This window comes from Hordeum vulgare, chromosome 1H (genome assembly GCF_904849725.1).
Source record: "Hordeum vulgare subsp. vulgare chromosome 1H, MorexV3_pseudomolecules_assembly, whole genome shotgun sequence".
NCBI classification, from domain to species: domain Eukaryota; kingdom Viridiplantae; phylum Streptophyta; class Magnoliopsida; order Poales; family Poaceae; genus Hordeum; species Hordeum vulgare.
In genome coordinates this window covers 380,155,328-380,170,146 of record NC_058518.1, presented here as the reverse complement: position 1 = coordinate 380,170,146, position 14,819 = coordinate 380,155,328, and the positions used below count along the sequence as shown (strand labels likewise).

The window sequence follows — 14,819 nt, the reverse complement described above, 5'->3', positions numbered from 1 at the left end:
AGCCGAGCATAGAAGTTCTGAATGATAATTTCTCTCGAGAGCTCATGATTGGGGCATGAATATAACATTGATTTAAGCCTCCCCCAAGCTTGAGCGATGCTATCACGAGGCCAAATATTATAAATATAATACCGATCACGATGTACTAGATACATAGGATAAAACTTTTGATGAAATTCCAATTTCAACCGATTGTAGTTCCATGATCCAATATCATCACATAGCCTATACCATGTCAACGCCTTATCCCTCAAAGATAAGGGAAAGACCTTCTTCTTGACCTCGTCCTCGGGCAAACCTGCAAGCTTAAATAAACCACAAACTTCATCTACATAGATTAGATGCAAGTCTGGATGTGATGTTCCATCTCCTCTAAAAGGATTAGCCAGCAGTTTCTCAAGCATACCCGAAGGAAATTCATAGAAAATATTTTCAGTAGGTGCAGCAGGTTGAGGAGTGATGACCCACAAGTATAGGGGATCAATCGTAGTCCTTTCGATAAGTAAGAGTGTCGAACCCAACGAGGAGCAGAAGGCTCTGATAAACAGTTTTCAGCAAGGTAATAACTGCAAGCACTGAAAGTAGCGGTAACAAGTGATGGTGTAGCAAGGTGAAACGTAGCAAGCGAAAAGTAACAAGTAACAAGTAGTAGCAACGGTGCATCAAGTGGCCCAATCCCTTTTGTAGCAAGGGACAAGCCTGGACAAAGTCTTATAGGAGGTAAAGCGCCCCCGAGGACACATGGGAATTTCTGTCAAGCTAGTTTTCATCATGTTCATATGATTCGCGTTCGCTACTTTGATAGTTTGATATGTGGTTGGACCGGCGCTTGGGTACTGGCCTTACTTGGACAAGAATCCCACTTATGATTAACCCCTCTCGCAAGCATCCGCAACTATGAAAGAAGAATTAAGACAAAGTCTAACCATAACATTAAACTAGTGGTTCCAAATCAGCCCCTTACGAAGCAACGCATAAACTAGGGTTTAAGCTTCTGTCACTCTAGCAACCCATCATCTACTTACTACTTCCCAATGCCTTCCTCTAGGGCCAAATAATGGTGAAGTGTTATGTGGTCGACGTTCACATAACACCACTAGAGGAAATACAACATACAACACATCAAAATATCGAACGAATACCAAATTCACATGACTACTTATAGCATGACTTATCCCATGTCCTCACGAACAAAAGTGACTACTCACAAAGCGTAATCATAATCATGACCAGAGAGGTAATGAGTAGCATCAAAGATCTGAACGTATAATCTTCCACCAAGTAATCCAACTAGCATCAACTACAAAGAGTAATTAACACTACTAGCAACCTTACAAGTACCAATCAGAGTCGCGAGACGGAGATTGGTTACAAGAGATGAACTAGGGTTTGGAGATGAGATGGTGCTGATGAAGATGTTGATGGTGATGAGTCCCCTCCGATGAGAGGAGTGTTGGTGATGACGATGGCGACAATTTCCCCCTCCGGGAGGGAAGTTTCCCCGGCAGGGTCGTCTTGCCGGAGCTCTAGATTGGTTCTGCTCAAGTTCCGCCTCGTGGCGGCGGCTATTCCTCCCGAAAGCCTCCTCTTGATTTTTTCTGGAACGAAACCCTTCTTGTAGCAAAAGAGGGGGGCAGAGGGCCACCAGGGAGCCCACAAGCCCCCTAGGCGCGTCCAAGGGGGAGGCCGCGCCTAGTAGGATTGTGGCTTCCTGCCGGCGCCCCTCTGGTACTTCTTCGGCCCAGTATTTTTTATAAATTCCAAAATAAATCCACGTTGGTTTTCACGGCTTCTGGAGTTGCGCAGAATAGGTATCTCAAACTTGCTCCTTTTTTAGGCCAGAATTCCAGATGCCGGCATTCTCCCTTTTCATGAAAACCTTGCAAAATAAGAGATAAAAGGCATAAGTATTGTACCGTGAAGTGTAATAACAACCCATAAAGCGATAAATATCAACATGAAAGCATGATGTAAAATTGACATATCAGCGGACGAGCGAGGGGATCGTGGTGCAGCCAAATGCCCGCGTCACCAGAATGACTGCCCAACGCTGGCGGTCGCCGCAACCGGCAGACGGGCGAGGGGATCGTGGTGGATCCGAACGCTCGCGTCACCGGAGTGACTGCCCAACGCCGGTGGTCGTGGCAACCGGCGGACGGGCGAGGGGATCGTGGTGCAGCCGAACGCCCGCGTCACCTGAATGACTGCCCAACACCGATGGTCGCGACAACTGGCGAACGGGTGGGCCGAGCTTGACGTAGCGGCGCAGGTCATAGACATCCATAGAGGCGGCACCGCCGGGGTGCTCCGCGAAGAGGAGCTACACAACGTCTTACAGCGACATATTTGTCCATCAGTATCGGTCGCTAGGAGATTAGGCGTCCATCCTCCAAATGCTGGGAGCTGAGGTGATCATCTTCCATGCCACAATGAGATGGAGTGGACATCCTCGAAATCCTTGTCTCTTGTTTGATCTATACATCGCAAGATTCCCATGTAGATCCTAATGGAGAAAAAAATGGTTTGTTAGATCGATGATGATTGTTAAAAAATAGATATGATGGAATGTAACTTCCCTCTGTATGAAGAGTATCATGTCTCTCTTGTGAACAGAGTGGTGTCCGGAACACCTTGGATCGAATCCTCCATTGATGATTATTGATCGGCGGACAAAGATCGAAGAAAGAAAACCATATGCATATGGCTCAATAGAGGCCATGCCACACGGTGGGCGCCAACTGTCGTGGTAACGATTCCAACAATAGAAAGGGGGGTAGGATAAAGGAGCATGATCTACCGAGATGCAAATGGGTGACACTGTGGTTTTAGCGAGTTCGGGCCTCTCACGGTGGAGATAACAACCCTACGTCTCATGCTCCAGAGAGGTTTTGTTTTATCTATCATGGACATGAGTTACATGGTATATTTGAGAGAGGGGAGAACGGATCTCCTAGCTAAGTCCTGAGACTAGAGAGAGCCAGAGATCTAGGGGAAGAATGAGCCCGCCGGGGGAGAAGAAGCTAGTCCCTATCTATGTGGAGGGGATGGCTTATATAGAGTGTGCCATCCCATCACCTCTTATGTTACAAGATGGGGCATTGATGCCATAATGTCAGCCCACTACATAGCCTTCTCTATGCTTCGATTGCCTTGCCGACCGTTGGTATTTGCATACCCGAGTGAGTCATACGACCGAGTGGTGGACTGTCATCCGAGTGGATGGAATGTACTTGTCCGAGTGGATCCGTACCGAGTGGATTAGATGTTGCCGCGATCGAGTCGGATTTTCCCTTGTAGTCCTTAAACTAATAATGAGGTGCCCTTGGGTAGGACGTATAGGTCAGGCCTATGACCCTACCCTAAGGATATATCCCCGTCAGCTGGACCCGCAGCCGCTGCCGTTAGGAGAGTACAATCTTCCAGCGCCGTCCCCCGGCAGCTCTCCTCCGTCAGCGACCTCCGCCGCTGGTGGTGAGGGGGGTCGCAGGATCCATGCATGTGGATCATTTTTAGTCCTCGTAGTCTAGGTTTTTAGGTTGTGCATCGTCTTGGCTTCGACAGCAACGATGATGACGCTGAATAAAGATTATTCAGATCCTTCCCCGATGAGCCCATCGGTTCTATTGTTGGGGATGCATTTAGAAACTAGTTTGTTCAAGAAAGAACGACATGGCGGCGGCGGCATCCTAGTGGTTGACCTGTGTCCTCGGGCTCCGTTGTTGCAACGACGTTTGCTCCAGCGTCGGCGCGGATCTTCGAAGGTAGTCCACGAGCGGATGCAGATTGTGGTCTGCATGGACGACATCTAGAAGACGGAACATGTGTTGGGTTCGTGGATGGCAGGTATGGTTTCCTCCTTCGACGTCTTAGTTATCGTAGGTTGCCAGATCTGGAGTTCGATGGCGTGTTCGGGGTGTTGCCCGGTTTGATTCGTTCAACGGCAAGGGCTTCACTTTTAGTGAGCCATCTTGGAGGGTCCGCAAAGCTGCATATTAGCGATGAAGTCGTGTCTAGCTCGGGTGAGGAGGTGATTCATCATTTTTTTATTCGGTGGCTGTTGTGGTGGTACCGGAAGCAGGTGACGTACGTTGGTGTCAAACTCAAAGATGTTCTTTTATCTTTTCAATTTTGTCATGTCGGTTTTTATGTGGCTTATATTTTGATCTTTATTATATACTCCCTCCGTTCCTAAATATAAGTCTTTTTAGAGATTCCACTATTGGACTACATACGGATGCATATAGACATATTTTAGAGTGTACATTCACTTATTTTCCTCCGTATGTAGTCATCTATTGAAAGGGAATGTCTAAAAAGACTTATATTTAGGAACGGAGGTACTAAATGAGACACATAATCTCTCCCTAATAATATAGCAAATTGGGTTTCTGGTCGTGCGTCATGGCGTTTTTGCAGAAAAATCCTTCTATTTTATGGTAATAAACCCGCAGTCCTTGGTGAGCGGAGAAAAAACGGTTCGATCAAAACACAAGCATATTAATTGTCCGTTTGGAACCCTCAAACAAAATTGTCCGTTTGGATCTTGGAATTGCTCCCGACTTTTATTTTTCGAAAAAGGCTGCAATCTCTCGTGCCTGCTCCATACAGCCGCCCTCGCCGCCGCCGACGCCGAAGCCCCGCCCGACACGGCGACGCCCCTCAACCCCTCTCCCCGCGCCGGCCCCGCATCTCACGCGCGTCGCCGCCGGCCTAGTCCTTCCTCGCCTGGAAGCCGCGCCTCCGCCGTCTCCGCCCCGTCCGCCCATTGGGTTTGATTTGAGGTACGAGGTTTCTCCATCTTCACCCGGCGGTCAAGCCCAACACAAATCCCGCCGAGCCTCACGGCTTCTGGGCGCACGTAGTCTAGATCCTGCCATGGCCCGGGAACGGCTTGTTAGCTAGGTTGTGCAGGCAAGATTTTATTTTTTGCCTGTTTGATCCGAGCGATGTGATGTGCTGAGCCATGTCCATGAACTTCTGCATGGCTTTCTAACTTTCCCTCCCGATGCTGCTTGAGTAGTTGCAGCTGGGGTGGCTGCTTGCTCTCTTTGAGGTGTTGGTGCAATTCCAGGTTCCTATTAATGGAAAATTTGGGCAACTGCACTTTCTTCAAAAGGGAAATCCTAAACTGAACCCGCATGCCGGCCCCTGTTCCTGTTTCTGGACAAAGCCTTGAAATTTTTGGAGCCATATCCCTGCCCTTACACCCAGGAGATAGATGAACAACCCTCCACTGTTGGGATCAAAATATCCTTCTGTACATCATGAACGCTTGTGTGATCTTGCATAACATGACCATCGAAAACGAGCGTGGGCAAGATTTGGACTATTCTCGATATGAGTTGTTGGGACGCCCCGTGTGAGTGCGGAGGAGTGTCGAGAGGGTGGCCCGCTTTGTTGCATTCTATCATGCCATTCGACGTGCCGAAACACATGACGAACTTCAGAAAAATCGAGGCGAGGAATGGTGGGCATGGGATGACGACAAAATGCATGATGTTGTATGTTTGTTGTGCTAAACATTTGTTGTATTGGTCATAAACTACTTGTTGTATTGAAGTTTAATCATTTGTTTGAGTTGTAATAATAATTGAACTATTTTTTGATGAATTGGGAGGAAGCTCTATCCCACCTGAATTAACAAATTCCTTTTTCCCTTCTCTCCTCAATTCCTTTGCCCCCTACCTAAACAATGGATAATACGCCTTACATTTTTAAATTATTTTGTAACATTTTGGTTAATTTTTGATGTTGTTCTTTAAATTTCTACATTGAACAGTGTAGAATTAAATGAGTGTTGCCATTCACGGAAAGCCACAAGCTTTAAAACAATATATGAATGTTGTTAGCTCGGTCCTTCACAGATAAGTCCCTTGACATGTGTCATCTGTCATTGCGTATAACATTTGGTATTTCTATTTTTCATTGATTTTCTTTTCATAATATTTGGTATTTCTATTTTTCATTGATTTTCTTTTTCCGGTGCAACGCACGGACACATTTACTAGTATATAAAAAAGCGAGCCAACCACGATGTCGGCCGCTACCCATGTGAGCGGGAGACACGGGATGCCATGCACGTGTGAGCGAGAAAAACAAGGGTTGTTTCTCGTCCTATACATAGTTTTTTTTTTTGAGGGGAGTCCTATACATAAGTGTTGTGTTAAATCGAGTGGCCAAGGGAATGGAAAACTACGGTTCGAAAGGGGACCGAACCTTGCTGGGATCGTCCAGCCGGCCTAGCGTCGCCCTATAATTTTCTTATCTTTTCTCCTTTAAAACAACATTTGCTGCAAAAATAAGATAACATGGTGGAACTTCAGGACTACTCCCTCTGTTCCTAAATATAAGTCTTTTAAGCAATTTCATTAGGTGTCTACATACGAAGAAAAATGATTGAATGTACACTTTAAATTATGTCTATATACATCTGTATGTGATCCATTAGTGAAATCTCTACAAAGACTTATATTTAGGAATGGAGGGAGTATTAAATAGTCCGGAAATTTCGCCATGGTGGAGAGTGGTATAACATGGTATTATAATATATTTTTAGAGTATCTTTAACAGATGATGTAAAAGTAGATTTTCAAAATTGATTTGAGTGTAGGAGAGATAAATGTGTTTGGGCACGAGAAATTCCCTGTTGTAATAGATTATGTAAATCCGATGCCCTAAAGCTTTTAAACATTAACATGATTCACCGCATATTTTGAAATTTCAAACTATGATAGGAATTTTTCAACATTAAACATAAAATAACATCAGACTAGATAATTAAACAACACTATGATAGATCATCACACTCCTTCTCCTCACTTCTAAAGTGGGCCATCATGGGGAAGGTGTCATCGTAGGAGTCAATTATGATTGCCCTTCCGTCGGACGACCCTGCCTCATGGTTATTGTAGGTAGACGGCTTCACCTCCCCCTCCTCCTCATCCTTTTCCTAACCATCCTTGTCGAGTTGGTCGAATAAGTCATCAACCTCGGCGTTGATCCCGCGAGCATACTCCTTGTCCCCCTTCTTTCTTAGATCCTTGTCCCTCTCAGTGTGGAATGCAAGCTGCACCGCCACGATGTCCTGATTGGACTCAGCAAAATTCTCCATGTGCAACACAACCCAAGCCTTGGCGGTGTATTGCGCATCGACGCAACAATTTTCCTTCTCCTCCTTATGAGACATGGTCCGCATGAGAGGGGTGAGGAACTCCATGTCCTTGTCCATGTAGGGTAAGTTGGCATCAAACCGGCTCCGCCCATACTGGAGCGCCACTATGACACACGCACACACATGACAAGCTCTGGGGTCTCGAAGGGGCCGAGCCACTTGTGACCCCCCACACGGGTGATCTCAGTGACAAAGTGCCCAGATGGCCATCACCAATTGCCTTGGTACGACGTGGCACTCGTGGCGGCATCTTCCACGCAACGTAGTCCACCACCGAAGCGGTCGATGAATAAACGAGAGACAAATCAAGGGGCGATGATGCACGAATTGGGCGACCCAGGACGGAATGGTCAGACCGAGTGATGTGGACGATGGATCCCGTGATGATGAGATATCCATATTTGGGCGCCGAGGGGGTGACGACTATCGCAAGCGACAACGGAGATGTGGCAAGAGGGAGGAGGAGAACGGGGTGTCTCTCGACGGCATGGAGGCCAGATGGCTTGCGGGGTGCCGATGGTGGCATGGGACCGACTGAAATTGGCGACACCATAGGTGGACGAGGATGCGATTATGTGGTGGGGTAACTTCAGCTGACATTTCGACATTAGAGAGACGAGTTTTCGATTTTGTAGCACCCGTAGCGGTGCTTCAAATATAAAGCATCGAAGGCTGAAATTTGGGGTTGCCAAAAATTTCATCACCATATGCATATAGGGGCATTAGTTGGAGCATCGTTTTTTTGCCCAAAATGCCATAAACAATGATTTTTTGGACGCTACCACATTTCGCCATCCTATATTGGGGATGCTCCTATCAATTAAGTAATACAAAAAGGTTATACTTGTAGTTTTTCTCGCGTTTGTTTGATTTCTCAAACAGTGATTTTTCTATCCTAAAAGATGCAGGCAATGATTTTTGTCTTGTTTTCTACAAAGACCCCCTCCCCCGAAAGAAACAAAAAACAAAAAGAAAATCGGATAATTGAACTGCATTATTGTACTGAGGGTTCTTTTTTCTCAAAACGAGGTAACAGAGTAGTCATTTTCACTAATTAATAAGAGAGTGAGAGTTATTGAATTAACTTGCGAAAAATAGGCTAAGACCAACACAACCCAACCCAATCCATATAAAATGGGCATCATCGGACGACCTACCCACCGACGTGGATCATAGAGCTACAAAGAATAAAAGACATCAATTAAGGGCCCACGAGCGTCACCATCATCATTGTTTTGCCTTGGAACAAGCGACTTCAACTTCAACAATGAGGCTTGCGTGAAATAGCTGCAGGGAGTCCATGACAACACATGCCAATAGTTGGCCCCACGCGCCAACGACCATCAACTCTGACTTTGACGATGATATTTGCAAGAAAAATATGCAAGCCTTGTGTCACCAGGTCCAGTGCAAATAGCCTCCAAGTGTCTCTCATCGTCACCACCTGAACACATTCACTACAACTTCAACTCCACAAAAAACAAGCAAACCTTGAAAGAACACATTGGGCATCGGAAAAAGTCGACTACCTATCTCGAGCCACGACCCAAAATCATATTGACGCCATCATCGTTGCTGATATAGGCGTTGACACCCCGACCTCAACAACCGGTCGGACAAGCTACCGCCAACCACCGGTCTCCTAGTCGTAGGCGGCTCCAAGATGATGCCTCAAGGAGGAGAAAGACATGAAGACGCCTCCGTTACATGATCCAACGAATTTGTGTTTTCCCTCCAAAGCCAAGGTGGTGGGGAGAGTGATGAGCACAGCTCCACGACGATGCTTCTAAGAACACCACACCATTTGTTGGTGTCTTTGTCGCTAGATTTGAAGGAGATGGAAACATGACTTCTCCTGGAGATGCCTCGACCACCTTCTGCCTACACCGGCACATCACATACCACAACCCACCGACCACCACAACCATGCCGCAAGCCAACTCCAATCCATCCGTGGGGTCCCTCGTTTTGCCACACTGAGACACACACCAATCCTTGGCCGAAGCTGCTACCACCAAGTCTGGGGCCGCCACCCCGACAACTCCAACCCACCGCCATCGCCACGCCAGATTTGGGCCGAGCCCAAGTCCATCACAATTCATAAGTATGAATCATTGCTCGCGCCGCGCCATATCCACCACGAAGTATAGGACTGTATCACCCATCAAACGGAGGTGGTGCCACACGTGGCCACGCCAAGCCGTCCCACCGTTGCTTACCCTAGCCACTCCACATTCATGAGAGCAACATCTCAGGCCTGTTGCGCGAGCCAAGGTCGATCACTACGACAAACAGCTTCACTGCACGCCACCATCGAGAGGGTTATGTCCGAGAGCAACATGCACGAGAGAAGCAAATCCCACAACCGCCAACCGCCAACCGCCAGCGGGCTTTGCCCGACGATGTGTGTCGACGGCAGCGATGACTAGGGTTTTCACCCGAGAGCAACACGTGGTCTTCTTCTGTTCCCATATTTTGTCGATTATTTAGTCAAACTATATATTGTGGATTAATGAGGTTTTTGTCTTTGTAGACGCAATACCCGGGATCAGTTTGAAGAATAAATCGCTCCATATATGGTCTGCCGAGCAAGATATGTAAATTCGAAAATAAAATAAATCATGCATACGTTAGCTCCCACGCAAGCGTGTAGTAGGTGCTTGGCAGCGAAGGTACAAGGGTAGTTTAGGAACAAAGCACGCGGATGACGGGGCAGGTGGACGGGTCGCTTCAAAAGTTCTTCAAACAGATTCGTGGGATGGTGATGTGGGTCTCCGACGGAGACGCGCATATCTCCTTCACGGTTATGAGTTTTTTTTTCTTTCGTCGGATAAACATAAACTCAGCCCATCTATTCAGCCCGGCCCACGCATCCATTGATGAAGCCCATGTCCTTTTGGATGTTTCGTGAAGGTGTTCTTTTTTTCTTCCTAAGTCTCAAAAAAAAGATCGCCGGTACGCCCTCGCGCCGCCTCCTCCTCCCCCAGTGGTGCGATCCGACCCTTCTAGAAGCGCCGCGCGCGCGTCCCGTGCATCGGCAGCGGCGGCCATGGCGCTGGCGTTCGACGATTTTGGACGGCCCTTCGTCATCCTGAGGGAGCAGGAGAGCAAGTCCCGCCTGCGGGGGCTCGACGCGCACAAGGCCAACGTCGCCGCCGGCAAGGCCGTCGCGCGCAGCCTCCGCACCTCCCTCGGCCCCAAGGGCATGGACAAGATTCTCCAGTCACCCGACGGCGACGTCACCATCAGTAACTGCTCCACCGCACTCTCTCACTCCCCTCCCCGCTCTGCCCCCTAATCTTATTGCCTAGCTTAAGTTACTGTATTGTTATTATTTCGCGGGAAAATTTAAGATTCTTTAGTACTCGTTGCTTGCATGCGATCTGGCCCTTGCATCGGTCTCTTCGAAGGGCTAGGGATTTTGGATGTGTGCTACGCAGTATCTGTCCAGAGTTCTACTGTAGATGTCTGTAGGGCTGTTAGTTCCGTTGGAAAGTGCTTCGATTTTTATTCCCAAAAGAAGGGAAAGGGTTTCTGAATAATTGCCTCCCTTATGATTTTTTCTAGCAAATGACGGAGCGACGATCCTGGAGCAAATCGATGTTAATAACCAGATTGCAAAGCTGATGGTGGAGCTTTCACGAAGTCAAGATTATGAAATTGGGGATGGTACTACCGGGGTGGTGGACTGGTGGTCCTGGCCGGGTCGCTCCTGGAACAAGCTGAGAAACTGCTAGAGCGTCGTATTCACCCAATAAGAATTGCCGAAGGATATGAGATGGCCTCCAAGATAGCTTTTGATCACCTTGAACGTATCTCCACTAGGTTTGAGTTCACTGCTGCACATATAGAGCCCTTGGTGCAGACCTGCGTGACAACTCTGTCCTCAAAGATGTAAGTCATAAGAGATTCACTCTTAACTTATCAGTTATGCAACCAATGTTTTAATCTGCCAGGAAGTAGGGTAGATTCAGTTTATATTTCTATCCGTTTGTCTGATTGGACCCATCATTCTTAAACTGCAGTGTTAACCGTTGTAAGCGGTTGCTTGCTGAGATTGCTGTCAGGGCAGTCCTTGCTGTTGCTGATTTGGAAAGGAAGGATGTAAACTTGGACTTGATTAAAGTAGAAGGTAAAGTTGGTGGGAAGCTAGAGGACACTGAGCTAATATATGGAATTGCTGTTGACAAAGATATGAGCCACCCACAAATGCCAAAGAGAATCGAGGATGCTAATATTGCCATCCTTACCTGCCCATTTGAGCCCCCAAAGCCCAAGACAAAGCATAAGGTTGACATTGACACTAGAAAAATTCCAGACGTTGCGTGGGCAAGAGCAGAAATACTTCGATGAAATGGTTCAGAAATGCAAGGTAAAAACATACAAAATTTCTTTATATCTATAGTAGGGAAAAGTTATGATTTTGCACAAAGCCTATTCACTTTGAATCGTATCATGTTTGATTTCTTAAATACTTATACGATTTTTATTCATATACACTTGCAGGATGTTGGTGCAACTTTAGTTATCTGTCAATGGGGTTTTGATGATGAAGCCAATCATTTGCTTATGCAAAGAAACCTGCCTGCTGTCAGATGGGTTGGTGGTGTTGAATTGGAATTGATTGCCATAGCTACAGGTTGATATGAGTACCTCTCCTTGTGAACCTGAATGTCTTATAAATACACTATCTAACATTTGAGAACTGACTGCAGGGGGGCGCATTGTTCCAAGATTCCAAGAGTTGACTCCTGATAAGCTTGGGCAGGTACAACTGGTTTTGTGTTCTTTTTGTACACAAGGAATACATTTTTCTGATGATGTACACACATACTTTTTTCTGATGATGCATAGGCTGTATTGTCGGCTGTCTAATTTTGGAACCCCAAGTATGTGAAATCTTAAGTAGCTGAGACGACAGAGCATATGTGGAGTCTAGCTATTAATTTGCATGAGTTTTTGTTTGTATACGTAGTTACGTACTTTGTATTATTTCTTAATAAGTAAGCGTATCAAACAATTTAAGAAGTTAAACAGATAAGTGATACTATTTTATCATGTAATTGTTAAGATGTTCGCTGACTTTAATTGGCCGCATGTGGGTTTGTGAGGGTGACTTGATTGACCTGAGGACAATAAACTAAAAATTGAATGCTCAACAATGTCAATCTTTATGTGATTCTTGGTAGCTGAGTAGGGTTGCCACTTCTCTCTGGTGTAACCAATGCTTTCCTTCAGCACCTAGCAATTAGGACGTTTGCCATCAAGATACCATGCAAAAGTAATACATTCTTTAAAGTAAATGTAATATAATTATGCTATGTTTTAATGACTTGCTTTGTTTAGATTCCTTTGTATTGTACTGCTTGTATCTCACAGGGTTTGCTTATCTGCATATACTTTGCTTGAACAGGCTGGATTAGTTAGAGAGAAGTCATTTGGAACAACAAAGGACCGAATGCTTTACATTGAGAGGTGTGCAAATTCCAGAGCTGTAACTATCTTCATCCGGGGCGGTATGTTCCAATGGATAATATCTCTTCCTTCATGTTTGCATGTGCATATCCCCACATCCTTTGTTAGGTCATGTGTGCTTATACTTTCAACCCATCAGTGGTCAATTTGTCCATATAGTTGAGATACTTTTGTGTTGCATGCAGTGCAAACAATTTTACCAGTGTTGGCAGTATCGATACATGACAGTTTCACTGTTTGGCACTCAATTGTCGAATTTAATAAACTTGCATAATTTTAGTTATTAATCTTGCATGCATGCGAATTGTGCACTGAAATACATGAGAAATTTCTTTGTAACATTCACTTCTCCATTCTATGAATACAATTTTTATGATACTATTGGTTTTTAATTAGGTCATAATTTGTGAGTCCCTGGTCCTATGACCCATCGTTGTGTTGGTTACATTATCTCAGATAATAGTTTGAGAGTACCTCGTCATACATAACCAGTTGGATTTGTAGAATGGGTACAAAATATTCATACCGTTCATATCTTCGCGATTGTATGACGCACCAGTGGGTTGTGTGTTACTTTTCCTTGAAGAATTGTAGGATTCTAAAAGATAATTCTATTGAAGAATTGTAAGACCTCATACTTCTATTGTAGCTACCCAACCAACTATGCTAAGTAGAAAATCATTGCCTGATACCGCTAGTATTTATTGAATATGCGCACTAGCTAAAAGATTAATTACGTTTGGAGTTTCCATGATAAAGCCAGCTGCTACCATGCAGGCAACAAAATGATAATTGAGGAGGCCAAGAGAAGTATTCACGACACTCTCTGTGTGGCTAGAAATCTGATCCACAATAACTCTATTGTTTATGGTGGCGGCTCAGCTGAGATATCTTGCTCAATTGCTGTTGAAGCTGCTGCAGATCGATATGCTGGAGCCGAGCAGGTAACTGCTGAGTTTCAACAGCTAAGTTGCAACAAGATGCAATATCGTTTAATCGTGTTCTTTGTACTTGCAGTATGCAATCAGGTCGTTTGCTGATGTGTTGGATGGGATTCCACTAGCCTTGGCTGAAAACAGTGGTTTGCCACCTATTGATACGTTGACTGCAGTAAAATCTCAGCAAATTCAGGTAATGTATGGTTCTGTTGTCTTATGCCCCCAGTCCGCTCGTCTAATATGTTGTTGTTGATTCATTGTTTTGTCACTCAGCCTTGTACTTTGAGTCGGATGTGTGTACAGATCCTAGTGTTTTTGTGCTTGTAATATAGTTTGCCTCGTAATATCACTGAAGGGCTAAGGCAACCCAATACATTATGTGCTTTGCACAATCCTACCATTTACTGCCTGATGCCGTCAATGCAGCATATTTTATGCTGTGATTAAAAGCTGGTTTGGATGTCTCATTTCGCATTTGCGTAACACACATCACGCATGTGATTCTGACCAGTGACCACCTCTGCAGGAGACCAATCCCTACTGTGGCATCGACTGCAATGATGTCGGGTCCAACGATATGAGAGTACAGAACGTCTTTGAGACTCTGATTGGCAAGCAACAACAGATATTGTTGGCGACGCAGGTTGTGAAGATGATTCTCAAGATCGACGACGTTATCATGCTGTCAGAGTTCTGAACAGTGATGATGTTGCAAGCATGGGCAACCGTGTTGGATAACAAGCCATCATTGTACCATGCAGCATTGCTGAAGCAGTTGGATTGGCCACTTGCTTGTACCTTAGGCCTGTATTTTGCTTGTGACGCTTGCTGAAGACCTTGGTTTCCCCGTTCTCAAACTGTATTTTCCAATGCTTAGTGCTTTAGTCTGAGTGCCTTCTAGTACCATTATTTATTTATTCATCAGTGTATTAATTTCATTTAATCTGTTCTGCCACAGGGGAAATATGCAGAAATATGAAAATACATGATAATAGGTTGTCCACTTGGTGGGGTTCACTTGGCCTAGCCGCTCAGGTGTACTCGTGCAGTAAGCGCTCCATGTAAAAGGCCATGAAAAGTTATTTCCTACAATATTCACAGAATATACATCTAGAACTGTGCTAGTTGGTCTAGTGAACTGAATATTTATGTTAACTAGACAATATTTCTTGCGTTACTGTGCAAACTAGACAATATTTCTTGCTCAATCCTCTTCCGATGCCCCTCCGGATAAA

The 14,819-nt window shown here is 45.4% G+C and overlaps 1 pseudogene; it reads left to right on the top strand.

The window, feature by feature from the left end:
- The first annotated feature begins 10,212 nt into the window (after window positions 1-10,212).
- LOC123411595 lies at window positions 10,213-14,587 on the top strand (annotated as a pseudogene).
- Window positions 14,588-14,819: the final 232 nt, after the last annotated feature.